Raw genomic sequence first — 13,463 nt, forward strand, 5'->3', positions numbered from 1 at the left:
ACGTTTCTAAGGGGGCACATATTATCCATTACCTCAACGACGTCTTTTGCCTGGGCCCAAAAATTCGCCACAGTGTGAATACACGCGGTAGTCCACCTGTGAGAAGGAGAGAGCTGGAGGGAGAGCGGACACCACAGAGCCGAGGGGTTAGATGGAGAACGGAAAGAGGGCGAGGGAGGTAAGGGAGTACAGTGGAAGGCCGACCTGAGCTCCCCCACATTCCTGCTGGGCAGGGAACAGCCCTGGGAAGAAAAGCCGCTTGCACATCCCTTTGAGGTTACGGGCACGAGCGGGCAGAGGGACTACGCTGGAGTGCGAAGCCGACACGGCCTGGCCGTTCCTGCCCGTGCGACCTCCGTGTCGCCGGGTTTGTGCCAGAGCCGTGGTGGACCCTGACGGCCAGCCCCCCTCTCCCAATACTGGTGCCTGTCCACTGGTGGGTCGAGACCCCCCGCGGTGGAGGCAGGTCTAAGCTCTGTAATTTAAATTGGCTCTGTAATTTGAATGAGTACACTTTAAATCCTTTTACAAGGATCTATTGGAAGGCAAGTCTGCTGCCAGCAGCCGCGGTAGCAGGAAGACGAAGAGGCAGAGCCTGCCGTGTGCTGCTGTGTTTGGGGTGTGGAGAGAGCTCCTGGGAAGGGAGATTTTGCTTTTCCATCTGGGACTTTTTGTCTGCCCCCTTCTCAGGAAAGCAGGCTTGTTCTTGGATTGGCCTCCGGGGCTGGGCCCCCGGCTCCTGCCCCCCGGTCCAAGCCGGCGGGGGGCAGTAGGAATACCATCCCGGCCGGGATGACCAGGACCAGGTCCGGAGAAGGCAAGGGGTCCGTCATGAAGCCCAGAGGGTCCCCCGAGGCCACGGCCGTGGCGGCTCCTCCCCCTGGAGGTAGGCCGAGTACAAGCAGGGGTGCTGCAGCGGTGCCCCTTGATTGGGGCACCAAGGTGGCGAAGGAGTCCACGGTCAGCTATGGCTTCCGCATCCATGCGCACCTCTGCGAGTATGAGGACGCCTCTAGGAAGCTAAAATCCCTCAGGGGGGAGTTGAGGGTAGCTCAGGAGTGGTCTGAAAGGGCCTCTAGCAGTAAAATGCCTTAGCTATCTGCCGCGGTCAGGAAGATCAAGGAAATCATTCAGGAGGTGGAGAGCCAGCGATGTACCATCCTGGCCGGCAGCGGGCCATTCCGGGAAAAAATCGAGAATGATGACCGGTTCAGAGGCATGGCCGGTGGATCTATGGAGGGGTCACTGAGCTCCAGCCAGGTGGCGGTGGTGGAGGATGAGGAGGAGGAAGAGGACTGTGAGGAGGAGGTCGCGCCATACCCGCCATCTGGTGGCCTGGTAAGTGATCTCCAGGCATCGCATAGCGGGATAGCCCCTGAGCAGATGGCTCTCCCGTCTGATTCTGGCCCTTCAGAGGGCAGCGGGAGCGAAGGGGAGGATGAGGAGGGCGGTAGTAGCAGCAGTGAGGGGGGTTGCCTCGTCATGAAGCAGATCAGGCAGATCGAGTCCCCGGTACGTTTTAACCAGCTGATGTTCGGGGACAAGATCTGCGAGAACGAGGCAACCGGGAGGGGGACGAAGAGGAAGAAAGTAAAGAAAAAGCAAAAAACATCTGTGGCACATAAGTTTGTGTATGTACCCCTCTCTGGGGCCCCCCGGTCCTGTTGTGCGGCACCCGCTACCCACCCTGGCTCGGGCTCTGTTGTGGGTCCGCAGCGAGGGAGCGAAGAGAATGTAGGCCATGGCACGCAGAGCGCAGCCTCTGTTTGTAGTAACGAAGGTGGTGTATCGGATGTGTCTGACATGGAGCATGGCACGGAGGGCGGCCCGGCGGCGGGCAAAACCTGTGGTGGTGCTCAGGCTGGGTCCCCTGTGCGGGAGGGGACTGGCCTGGCACCTGGTGTGCCTGCTGGTGTGCGGGGGGCGGCGAGCGTAACTGCCGCTGCCACCAGCACTGCTGGCGGCACACCGGCAGCCGGGGCCGCATCTCCGGCGGCGTGTGCTGGGAAGGTGTCTGGGCCCCCCACTCACGGATCCGTTAAAAAAACTGGATCACCTTTGGGAACCCAGGCACCCGGTAAGGCATCTGGCAAGGCAAAAGGTGCGGGGCTGGCGACTCCGGCAGAGCAGGCTCAAAAAAAGAAGGTGGTGGGGCCTGCTCCCCTGGCGGGGTCCGCGGCGAAGTCGGGGCCCCCGGCGCAGGGGCCCAGTAATGGGTCAGCGCCGGGGGCTCCGCCGCCGGTGGACGCCGAGGGGGAGTGGCCTAGCCTGGGGCCGGCTGCCGGAGTTGCTGTGGCCAAGCTCTTTGTGGCCAAGGAAGTGATGATGGGGGGTGCTGTGCCTCCGGGAATTGGTGCCGCTGGACCAGGGACCTCTGAGAGTAGACCCGGCTCCGGGTCGGCTTTGGGGGTCCCGTCGCGGCCGTTTTCAGGGGGCGTGGCCTCCCTGGCGTCCCCCGCCCATGTGGGAGTGGCCTCAGAGGGCCGCACTGTGCTGCCAGGTGCAGGGGGCGTGGCTTTGTGGGCGGGGCCGCCCATGTAGGAGTAGCTCCAGAGATCTGTGCTGTGCTGCAGGGCGCTGGGGGCGGGGCGGGGCTTAGCGCCGGCAGCGGCCGCTCCTGGAGCCGTACGGACCGCAGCTGCGGTCAGCACCAATGTGGGGGCGGCTGCGGGTGCCTGCGTGTCGGGGTCCCCTGTGTCTGGGGGCTTACCCTGGGCAGAGGCTCCGGCAGTGCAGGTGTCCAGGAAAGCTGCAGCAGGGCTGGAAGGTGCAGGGGGAGGAGCTACGCCTGGCTCTCTTCCTGCCAGTAAAGCAGGAAGCTCCAGGAATACTGGGAGCAGTGGTGCTGCACTGCTTAAGGCATGCAGTGTGGTCCTTAAAGGGCCAGCAGCACACTGTGTACAGAACCCCCCGGCAGGGAAGACGCCACCTGCAGGTGGCAATACCAACAACTCTGGTAACGTGGAAGGTGGAAATAAAGCAGTGCATAGTAAGTGTGCCCAGAAAACAAAACACGTCGACCCCAGTGCGCATGGGAGTGGGAGCAGGGCGAGTGGGGTGATTGTGGATGCAAAAGGGGATGGTGTGGGTATGGACGTGCTGGTGGCTGAGGATGCAAATGGGGGTGTGTCTGCGGTAGGGTGTGTGAATGGTGTGTCTGTTGGTAGCGGGGAGCACAGGAGGGGGCTGGTCCATCTGCCCCCCCGGCCACGGGCCCCCGGAGTTTTGCCGGGGTAGTGGCCGGGGCCTCGGGGTCCTCTCAGGGGGTTTCCTCGCCTCTGGACCTCAGGGACGGTGACTTGCGACGCCGTTTTCTGGAGGCCCTCAAGAAGGGAGAACGGACGATCACGGTAGAGGGAAGAGAGGTGGACCTGGCCTTTTGGCTGGACAGGCACGGCCAGACTGCCTTCCAAGATAAAAGGGAGGGGGAAACAGTGTGGTCCCTCCCGACAGCTGGGCAGGGGGTGGCCAGGAGGAATGTGGTCCGTCTTCGGTGGAGGGGCAGTGAAGCGTGCCCGTGACGCGCCCCCTGGGCCGTGGGGTACCCGGTGCCGGGCCGGTAGACGCTGGGGGTTGTAGTCACTGTGGCTGTGACCCGGATCGTGACCCTTGGCGGTCAATCCAAGGGGAATGATATGAATAGGTTTTTAATGTCCGACTACGCCACCTGTGGAGTGCGGTCAATAGGAACCGCCACTGCGGAACAGTCCTCTGAACCTGGTGGTATAGCAGCTAAGGTAGTGTAACTCCCCACAGGAAGAGTGTAGCTTCAGGGCAGCGTGTGTAGATGATGGTGGTTGTAGTGCAGGGAGTCAGTAATAAGCACGGAGTCAATGGGATGCAGTCTCAGGTCCTTTACTCACAGTTGTTTCATTCCAAGTCATCACTGCAGATCACGACTTCCCACGTCGTCCTGTGTTTACTCAGTGAGGGGTTCAGCCGACCCCCAGGTAGCTCCGGAGCATTTAGCAGGACCCCCTTCTGTGTGTCCTTTCTCTGGTCATCTCCCTGCACCTCACACCCAGTGACATTTCTATCCGGTATCCTCGGGCCTTGGCGGGCGACGTGTGTCCTCTGTGGCTACCTTCTTAGTGTACTGGTGTGGACTTGTGGCCTGCGGTACTTGAAGTGCTGTAGCCTCCGGTTTTCTAGTTGAACCTTGTAGTTCTTGCTAGTTGACGAACCGGTTCCCTTTATCTGGCCTGACCCCTCTACCTCCTGGTAGCGGAGGGTGTACGGGTGGCTTGCTGCACAGCCTGTACCCCTAGGGTCCCTTCTCTTCTCGTTCCTGGAGCCTCCCGCTCCCTCTCCTCCTCAGGCTCAGGCCTCCTGACTAGGCCCGCCTGTGGAGCAGAGCTCATACAGAGCCCCTGCTCCCTGTCTTCACCTCAGTCTGTCTGACTGGAACTGAACTGAACTCTGATCTAAGATGGTGTCCTGTTTTATACTCCTACTTGTAACGGGTCTGGGAGGTGGAACCTCTGAGCAACTATACAAGGGGGCGGTCCTTGTAAGGAAGCGGGTGGCTCCCAGGGAAGACGGGCAGGTAGTCACGGCAAGTGACAGGGACAGTCTCTGGGTAGAAGGGCAGGTAGTCACGGCAAGTGACAGGGACAGTCTCTGGGTAGAAGGGCAGGTAGTCACGGCAAGTGACAGGGACAGCCTCTGGGTAGAAGGACAGCAGGCAGGTCGCTGGTGAGCGCTCCCAGGTGAGCGGGCGAGAGTCTCTGGACAGGCAGGTGGTCACGGCAAGTGACGGCAGAACCTCCAGGTAGACTAGCAGACAGGTAGGAGGTGGATGCTCCCAGGTGAGCGGGCAAGAGTCTCTGGACAGGCAGGTGGTCACGGCAAGTGACGGCAGAGCCTCCAGGTAGACTAGCAGACAGGTAGCAGGTGGACGCTCCCAGGTGAGCGGGCAAGAGTCTCTGGACAGGCAGGTGGTCACGGCAAGTGATGGCAGAGCCTCCAGGTAGGCTAGCAGGCAGGTAGCAGGTGAGCGCTCCCAGGTGAGCGGGCAAGAGTCTCTGGACAGGCAGGTGGTCACGGCAAGTGACGGCAGAGCCTCCAGGTAGGCTAGCAGGCAGGTAGCAGGTGAGCGCTCCCAGGTGAGCGGGCAGGCTGGTCCATAGACAGACTGACAGGTGTCAGAAGGCAGACAGTCGGACCGCAGGCTTGCAAGCAGGTAAGCGGATATCAGGCAGGTATCAAGCAGGAATCGGGCAGGTGACTGGCAGGTAACAGGCAGGAATCTGGCAGGTAACAAGCAGGAATCTGGCAGGTGACTGGCAGGTAACTGGTAACGGGACCTGAGAGCTAAAGCAGAGTGAAGGCTTTGCAACAACATTACTCGGGCACCTCCATTTTGGAGGAGGTGCCTTATATATGGTGAAGTCCTCCGGCCATTGGCCGGGGACTCCTTAGGACGGCGCGCGCGGCCCCTTTAAGAGAGGGGGAGCGCGCGCGCGCCCTAAGCACCGTGGCCGGGAAGCAGCGCGCGCTGCCAGCAGAGCGGGAGGAAGACGCCGGGCACGGAGCGGAGAGGTGAGGGGAACAGCGTCCCTGCCTAGCAGGAGGCAGGGACGCCGACGCTACAGTACCCCCCCCTTTAGGCCCCCCCTTTTTTAGGCCAGAGAGAAATTTATCAAGGATGAGAGGGGCATGGATGTTCTCCCGGGGCTCCCACGTTCTCTCCTCAGGACCAAACCCCTTCCAATCTACCAGAAAAAAAGGTTTTTCCTCTTACCCTTTTGGTGGCCAGAATGTTCTCTACCTCAAACTCGTTCTCAGCGGAAACCGGAGCAGGGGGCTTACCTGTAGACTTGGAAAAAGAGTTAAGTACCACGGGTTTGAGGAGAGATACATGGAAGGAGTTAGGGATCCGAAAGTTGGCTGGGAGTTTCAATTTATAGGCCACCGGATTGATTTGTTTGATAACTTCCAGTGGGCCGATGAACCGAGGCCCTAACTTGTAGGAGGGAATCTTGAGTCGGACATACTTGGACGAGAGCCAGACTTTATCTCCAGGACAGAATTGTGGAGGATCCAGGCGTTTTTTGTCAGCGTGTTTTTTCATCCGCTCGGACGACTGAAGGAGTGCGGATCGGGTACTCTCCCAAATGGAGGAGAATTCGCTAATGAGAGATTCCGCAGCCGGATTGTCCACCGAGGTGGAGACGGGAAATGGGATCCGAGGATGCTGACCGAAGACTACAAAAAACGGGGATTTGGAGGAAGATTCGCTCTCGTGATTATTGTAAGAGAATTCGGCCCATGGTAGGAGATCCACCCAATCCGAATGGTGGGCATTAACGAAGTGCCGGAGGTAACTGGTCAGGATCTGATTGATCCGCTCCACTTGACCATTGGACTGTGGGTGGTAAGCGGAGGAGAAGTCCAGGGTGACGTCAAGCAGCTTACATGTGGCTCTCCAGAAGCGTGAGGTGAACTGAACCCCACGATCCGACATGATGTGGAGGGGCAGGCCATGGAGACGGAAGATGTGGCGGATAAAGTCTTTAGCCAGTTCGGGTGCAGACGGGAGACCTGGCAGGGGAATGAAGTGCGCCATCTTGGAAAAGCGGTCAGCGACCACCCAAATGACCGTACAACCGGCAGAGACAGGGAGATCCGTTATAAAGTCCATAGCTATATGCTGCCACGGGGCAGCAGGTACTGGAAGAGGAAGGAGGCGACCGGCTGGCAGGTGTCTCGGAACTTTGTTGGGGGCGCAGGACACACAGGCTGAAACAAAGTCTATTACATCCTTGTGCAGGGTAGGCCACCAGTAATGCCGGGTAATAAGCTGGAGGGTCTTTTTCTGACCTGCGTGGCCAGCTAGCTTAGACGAGTGACCCCGGAGTAGGACCTTCTTCCGATCAAGTACTGTTACGAACGTCTTACCGGGAGGGAGACGATTTAGATTCACGGGAGCCACCTGCATTACTCTGGCGGGATCAATGATGTGCTTCGGTTCCTCCTCTAGATCAGACACCAGGAAGGATCGGGACAAGGCGTCAGCTTTGATGTTTTTGTCTGCCGGGCGAAAATGAAGAACGAAATCAAAGCGGGCAAAAAAAAGGACCACCGGGCTTGGCGCGGGTTAAGTCTCTGGGCGCTCTGGAGGTAAGCCAAGTTCTTGTGGTCCGTGTAAATAATTACCGGGTGAAGAGCCCCCTCGAGCAGGTAACGCCACTCCTCCAGTGCCAGCTTAATGGCCAATAACTCTCGATCTCCTATAGAATAATTGCGCTCAGAAGAGGAGAAGAGTTTGGAGAAGAAGCCGCAAGTTACCATTCTTCCGGAAGGCGACTTTTGGGTAAGTACCACTCCGGCTCCAGAGGAGGAGGCGTCAACTTCCAGGAATAATTGTTTGTTGCCGTCCGGACGATGCAGCACCGGGGCGGAAGAGAAAGCCTGTTTTAAGGAAAGAAAGGCTTCCTCTGCTTCGGGCGGCCATTCTCTGGGATTAGTGCCCTTACGGGTGAGCGCAGAGGTTGGGGCAGTCCGGGAAGAGAAGTGCGGTATGAAGAGGCGGTAGTAGTTGGCGAAACCCAGGAACCGCTGAATAGCTTTCAACCCCTCTGGTCGGGGCCACTTCTGGATGGCAGACAGTTTCTCAGGATCCATTCGTAGGCCGGTCTGAGAGATTATGTAGCCCAGAAACGGAAGCGAGGTCTGTTCAAAGAGGCACTTCTCATATTTAGCGTAGAGGTGGTTCTGCCTGAGCCTGAGCAGAACCTGACGAACATCCCTCCGGTGTGTGGGGAGATCCGGAGAGAAGACCAAGATGTCATCCAGGTACACCACTACGCAGGAGTAGAGAAGGTCCCGGAAGATGTCATTGACCAACTCTTGAAAGACGGCGGGAGCGTTACAGAGACCGAAGGGCATTACCAGGTATTCATAGTGGCCGTCCCAGGTGTTGAATGCCGTCTTCCATTCATCCCCCTGACGGATACGGACCAGGTTATACGACCCACGGAGGTCCAGCTTGGTGAAGATTCTAGCCCCCCTCAAACGGTCAACTAATTCCAGAATGAGCGGAAGGCGGTATTTATTCTTCACCGTGATCTGGTTAAGGCCTCTATAGTCTATACAGGGACGGAGTGAGCCGTCCTTCTTTTTGACGAAGAAGAAGCCTGCTAGGAGTGGTAGGAATGTCCCGACCGGCGAGTTCATCTTTAATACGGCCGGACAGACCCTCCCAAAAGACAGACACCAGGGCGTCGTTATCCCAGGCCAGCTCCGAAGCAAGGGTACGGTACCGTATGGCGTATTGGCCCACAGAGAGATTTCCTTGACGGAGGCGTATCAGAGATGATGCGGATGAGGTCTTCCGTCCTGGTTCGTCGAAGACTTTCCAGAAGGCCGTGAGAAAGGCTGGCAGGTTGGACACCAGGGGGTCTCCTCTCTCCCATAGAGGATTTAGCCAAGCCAGTGCCTCTCCCGTGAGATGGGACATGATGAAGGCTACTCTGGCTCGGTCGCTGAAAAACTGGTGTGTCAACAGTTTGAAGTGCAGAGTGCACTGGTTAATGAAGCCCCGTGCCTGGCTGGGATCTCCGCCAAAACGAGGAGGGGCGGAGAGGCGGGGACCGGGAAGAGATGCCATGGTGTTGATGGGCTGCGGCGGTGCCGGGGTAGTAAGTGTGCGAGTGGAGGCAGCTCCCGAAGAGGTAGTCAATGTGTCCAGGCGGGAGTTAACACCACGCAGGTGACTCAGGATGGACTCCTGTTGGGACCTCTGACGGGAAAGTTCATGACATAGGTCCGAGAGCGAGGGAGATTGGGTGCCACCGGGTTCCATGGCCCGAGCAAACTGTAACGGGTCTGGGAGGTGGAACCTCTGAGCAACTATACAAGGGGGCGGTCCTTGTAAGGAAGCGGGTGGCTCCCAGGGAAGACGGGCAGGTAGTCACGGCAAGTGACAGGGACAGTCTCTGGGTAGAAGGGCAGGTAGTCACGGCAAGTGACAGGGACAGTCTCTGGGTAGAAGGGCAGGTAGTCACGGCAAGTGACAGGGACAGTCTCTGGGTAGAAGGACAGCAGGCAGGAGGCTGGTGAGCGCTCCCAGGTGAGCGGGCAAGAGTCTCTGGACAGGCAGGTGGTCACGGCAAGTGACGGCAGAGCCTCCAGGTAGACTAGCAGACAGGTAGCAGGTGGACGCTCCCAGGTGAGCGGGCAAGAGTCTCTGGACAGGCAGGTGGTCACGGCAAGTGACGGCAGAGCCTCCAGGTAGGCTAGCAGGTAGGTAGCAGGTGAGCGCTCCCAGGTGAGCGAGCAAGAGTCTCTGGACAGGCAAGTGGTCACGGCAAGTGACGGCAGAGCCTCCAGGTAGGCTAGCAGGCAGGTAGCAGGTGAGCGCTCCCAGGTGAGCGGGCAGGCTGGTCCATAGACAGACTGACAGGTGTTGGAAGGCAGACCGTCGGATCGCAGGCTTGCAAGCAGGTAAGCGGATATCAGGCAGGTATCAAGCAGGAATCTGGCAGGTGACTGGCAGGTAACAGGCAGGAATCTGGCAGGTGACTGGAAGGTAACAAGCAGGAATCTGGCAGGTGACTGGCAGGTAACAAGCAGGAATCTGGCAGGTGACTGGCAGGTAACTGGTAACGGGACCTGAGGGCTGAAGCAGAGTGAAGGCTTTGCAACAACATTGCTCGGGCACCTCCATTTTGGAGGAGGTGCCTTATATATGGTGAAGTCCTCCGGCCATTGGCCGGGGACTCCTTAGGATGGCGCGCGCGGCCCCTTTAAGAGAGGGGGAGCGCGCGCGCGTGCGCCCTAAGCACCGTGGCCGGGAAGCAGCGCGCGCTGCCAGCAGAGCGGGAGGAAGACGCCGGGCACGGAGCGGGGAGGTGAGGGGAACAGCGTCCCTGCCTAGCAGGAGGCAGGGACGCCAACGCTACACTACTCCAGTGCTCCCAGGATCTACGTCCTCCACCCACCCACTACATAGTTCCCCCTCTCTAGGTGGTTCCTGGTTCCTCCCCACTCCAGCCAGGGATAAGGGACTGTGCTCTCCCGTAGGAGCAATCTCGCCCTGTCCCCCGGAAATGCGGTGTAGTAGATGTAGTGTTAGGGTCCTGAGCAATACTCCTTCCTTACCTGAGAGTGAGGTACCACATCTCTGGATGAGATGCAATAACTCTGTGGCGACCGAACCCTCAGGGGCGCCACACCCACCTAGAGCGAAGGTCGTGGAGCTCCTCCTGAAGGTGGACTTCAGGGCGATTGACATCTTTGCCCTGATCCATCCTTTTGGTACCTCCATCTTTGACATCAGTTTTGTTCGGCCAGAGGGCTTAAAGCTTTTCTGGTCGAATTTTGAACTGGTGAAGGGGGAGCCCGGCTGGCGAGACTTTGCCGTACAGGCGGTGTCTCAGCAAAATGGCATAAAGAGGGTGACCGTTCTAACAAATAACGAGTCACTCTCTGTGATTGATATTATGACGTGGCTTTCTCGCTATGGGGAAGTCACGGAGGTCCCAAAAAAGAACCGGGACGAGTTTGGCATTTGGTCAGGGGGCTGGACCTTCATGATGAAGTTGAAGGTTTCAGGTGGTACTGTCACCCCCATTCCCTCCTCGGCATTCCTGGGGAGGGACAGGATCCTGATCTTCTACCAGGGGCAACCGAAGGTCTGCCACAGGTGCGGTGACCCCCGCCAATTCAGCGCGGGCTGCAAGGTGCAGAAATGTGCCTTGTGTGGCGGGGTAGGTCATCTGGCCGTGGCCTGTGGTGACATTAGGTGTCACCTGTGTGGTGATCTAGGTCACCCGTATAGCCGCTGCCCCCGTTCCTTTTCCAACACCATCTCTGGTCAGGTGGGGGAGAGCCATGGGCGGGTCTCCAGTGGTTCATCCTCTGCTGGAACTGGAGGTGGGGGCGGGAGGGGAGCTGAGGGGTCAGTGAGGAAAGGCGAGGCGAATACATCTGCCCGCCAGTGGCAACAGGTGGGGCGCCGAAGGGACAGGGGGCAGGATAAGCCTCAGGCGACTGGGGTGATGACTGTCCCCTCCCCGGAGGCTGCAGCCGGTGCCTCTGAGGCCCTGGGGGAGAAGGCGGTGAGCGAGGAGATCAGGAGGATGGAGAGGGAGGAGACGGCTGCTTCCGATAACTCCTCCCAGTATAAAAGTCTAGATGAGGAGGTGGTGGAGCAGCCAAAAAAATCGGGTGACAAAAGTACAAGTAGTCGGAGGAAAAAGAACAGGAAAAGGGTAAAAAAATCAAAAGCCCCCCCACCGACCGCTACGGTGCCTACGGAAGGGCTTACCGGCTCCCCTCTGATCCCCCTCTCCAATCGGTTCCAAGCCCTCGATGATTCTGCTGTGTCGGAGGTCGGGGGTAAGGAGCCGGAGACAACATCTGAGGTGCCTTCGGAGGGCGGCGGGGGACTCAATTGCCCCTGGGGGGGGGGGACTGCCCCAGGGTCCAGAGGCGAGGAAACCTGTGCTGGGAATGAGGTGTCCGATGCTGGAGGGGCGGGCATGGAAACCTCGGTATCCCTAAAGAGCAGGGGTGACTCGGGCTCCTCCTCAGTCAGCGAGAGGAAGAAGGGGGTACGGTGAAAAAGAAGGCCATCTAACTCAATCACCCATGATGGCGGAACCTACCCTGTTGACTCTGGCGTCGATTAATGTCGCCAGTATAAAGTCAGATGCGGCCAGATTTATGGCCTTTGATTTTTTCACCCGAGTTGAGGCTGACATTTTATTTTTGCAGGAGACCAGACTAACGGACATAGGGGCCATTTATAAAGCAAAGAGGGAGTGGAGTCGTGGGCTATCATACTGGTCTCTTGCAGCCGAGCCGTATAGCGGGGTAGTGGTCCTTTTATAAGGCCGCTTCGGTGGAATGCAGACAGGTGATTGAGGTAGAAATGGGGAGGTGCTTAGTTCTTGACATCTTCATGAGGGGACAGGAGCTCCGGCTCATTAATATCTACGGCCCGCAGTCTAAGTGGGACCGTAAATGTCTCTTCCTGAATGTCAAGCCCTATCTTTTTACGAGCCGGCAGGTGGTCTTCGGTGGGGATTTTAACACTATAACTAGATCCCGTGATAGGGGAGGCCCCGGAAACCGGCTGGCTTATGATAGCATAGCCCTGAATAGCATAGCAAGTGAAGCTCGCCTGGTGGATGTCCACATCCGGCACACCCCAGGTCACGGGGTTTCACCTTTCATAGGGGTAGCAGTAGGTCTAGGATAGATAGGTTTTTTTTAAAGGAGGAGGCCGTCTCTTCTGCAGTGTCCGCTGTTGAGGTGGAATTCTCCGACCACTGTTTCATTTTCTTTTCCTTGAATGTTACAGAGAACCCCCGGATGGGGAGAGGCCTATGGAAGCTGAATTCATCCCTGTTCGAAGAAGCGGATGTAAGACAATCCTTTGAGGAATTTCTTCAGAGCCAGGTACCTTTCTTGGGTCTCTGTAGTACTAAGTCTGAGTGGTAGGAGATCTTCAAAAGAAGGGTTGCAAGGTTCTTCCGTCAGCTCTCAAGCCTCAGGGGCCTGAACAGGTACCGTCTGTATCGGGATCTGGGGAGGAAGCTCGAGCAGCTCGTCTTGACTGGAGGGGACCGCAAGGAAATCTCCAGGGTGAAGACCTTGCTCAAGGGGTGCCAGTATGATAGGCACACATCCTTGGTTTTTGAGAGGGATTTCGGGAGGTACCGCTCGCTCGACCCTTACAAGAACTGCAGGATGTCAGTGAGTTGTAAGGTGGTAACAGGACTGATCGACAGTACGGGGTCCTTGAACAGATCCAAATCAGGCATCCTGGAGGTGGTCAGATCCTTCTACTCGCACCTCTTGGGGAGGAGGGAACCTGATCGGGATGAGATGTCAGCTTTCCTGGCTGAAACCATCCCTGAGCCAGGGGATGACCCCTCTCTTCATGTTTTGGCAGAAGCTATCAGGGAAGAGGAAGTTAGACGGGCGATTGATGGGCTTCGGCCCAAAAAGTCGCCTGGTCCGGATGGCTTAACATCCGAGTTTTACAAGACCTTTAGGGACTCTTTGGTCCCCCTCTTGACTGAGGTGTTTAATGAGTGTCTCTCCTCGGACACTCTGCCCAGTTCAATGAGGAAGTCAGCCTTGATTATTCTGTCAAAGGGTAAAGACTCGTCCCGTATTGAGAATTGGCGTCCTATAGCGCTTCTCAATATGGACCGAAAGGTTCTGGCAAAGGTGCTTTTTAATCGGTTGGTGAAATTGGCACCCCGGCTCCTTTCAGGGGCCCAGCACTGCTCTGTTCCAGGCCGCAGTACATTTAGTGCTGTGCTCGGTGTCCGGGAGGCAGTGGAGCAGAGCAGGGCAGGTCACTGGAAGGGGTACTTCCTGTCCTTAGACCAGGCGAAAGCCTTTGACTGGGTTAACCATGAGTACCTCTGGTCCATCCTTCTGAGGTACGGTCTGCCTGGGAGGTTTGTTGATTGGTTGAGAGTGTTATACAATGAGGCAGAGAC

The sequence above is a fragment of the Phyllobates terribilis genome, unplaced genomic scaffold, assembly GCF_046119375.1.
Source record: "Phyllobates terribilis strain yellow unplaced genomic scaffold, ASM4611937v1 Scaffold_4__5_contigs__length_816908805, whole genome shotgun sequence".
Taxonomy (NCBI): Eukaryota; Metazoa; Chordata; class Amphibia; order Anura; family Dendrobatidae; genus Phyllobates; species Phyllobates terribilis.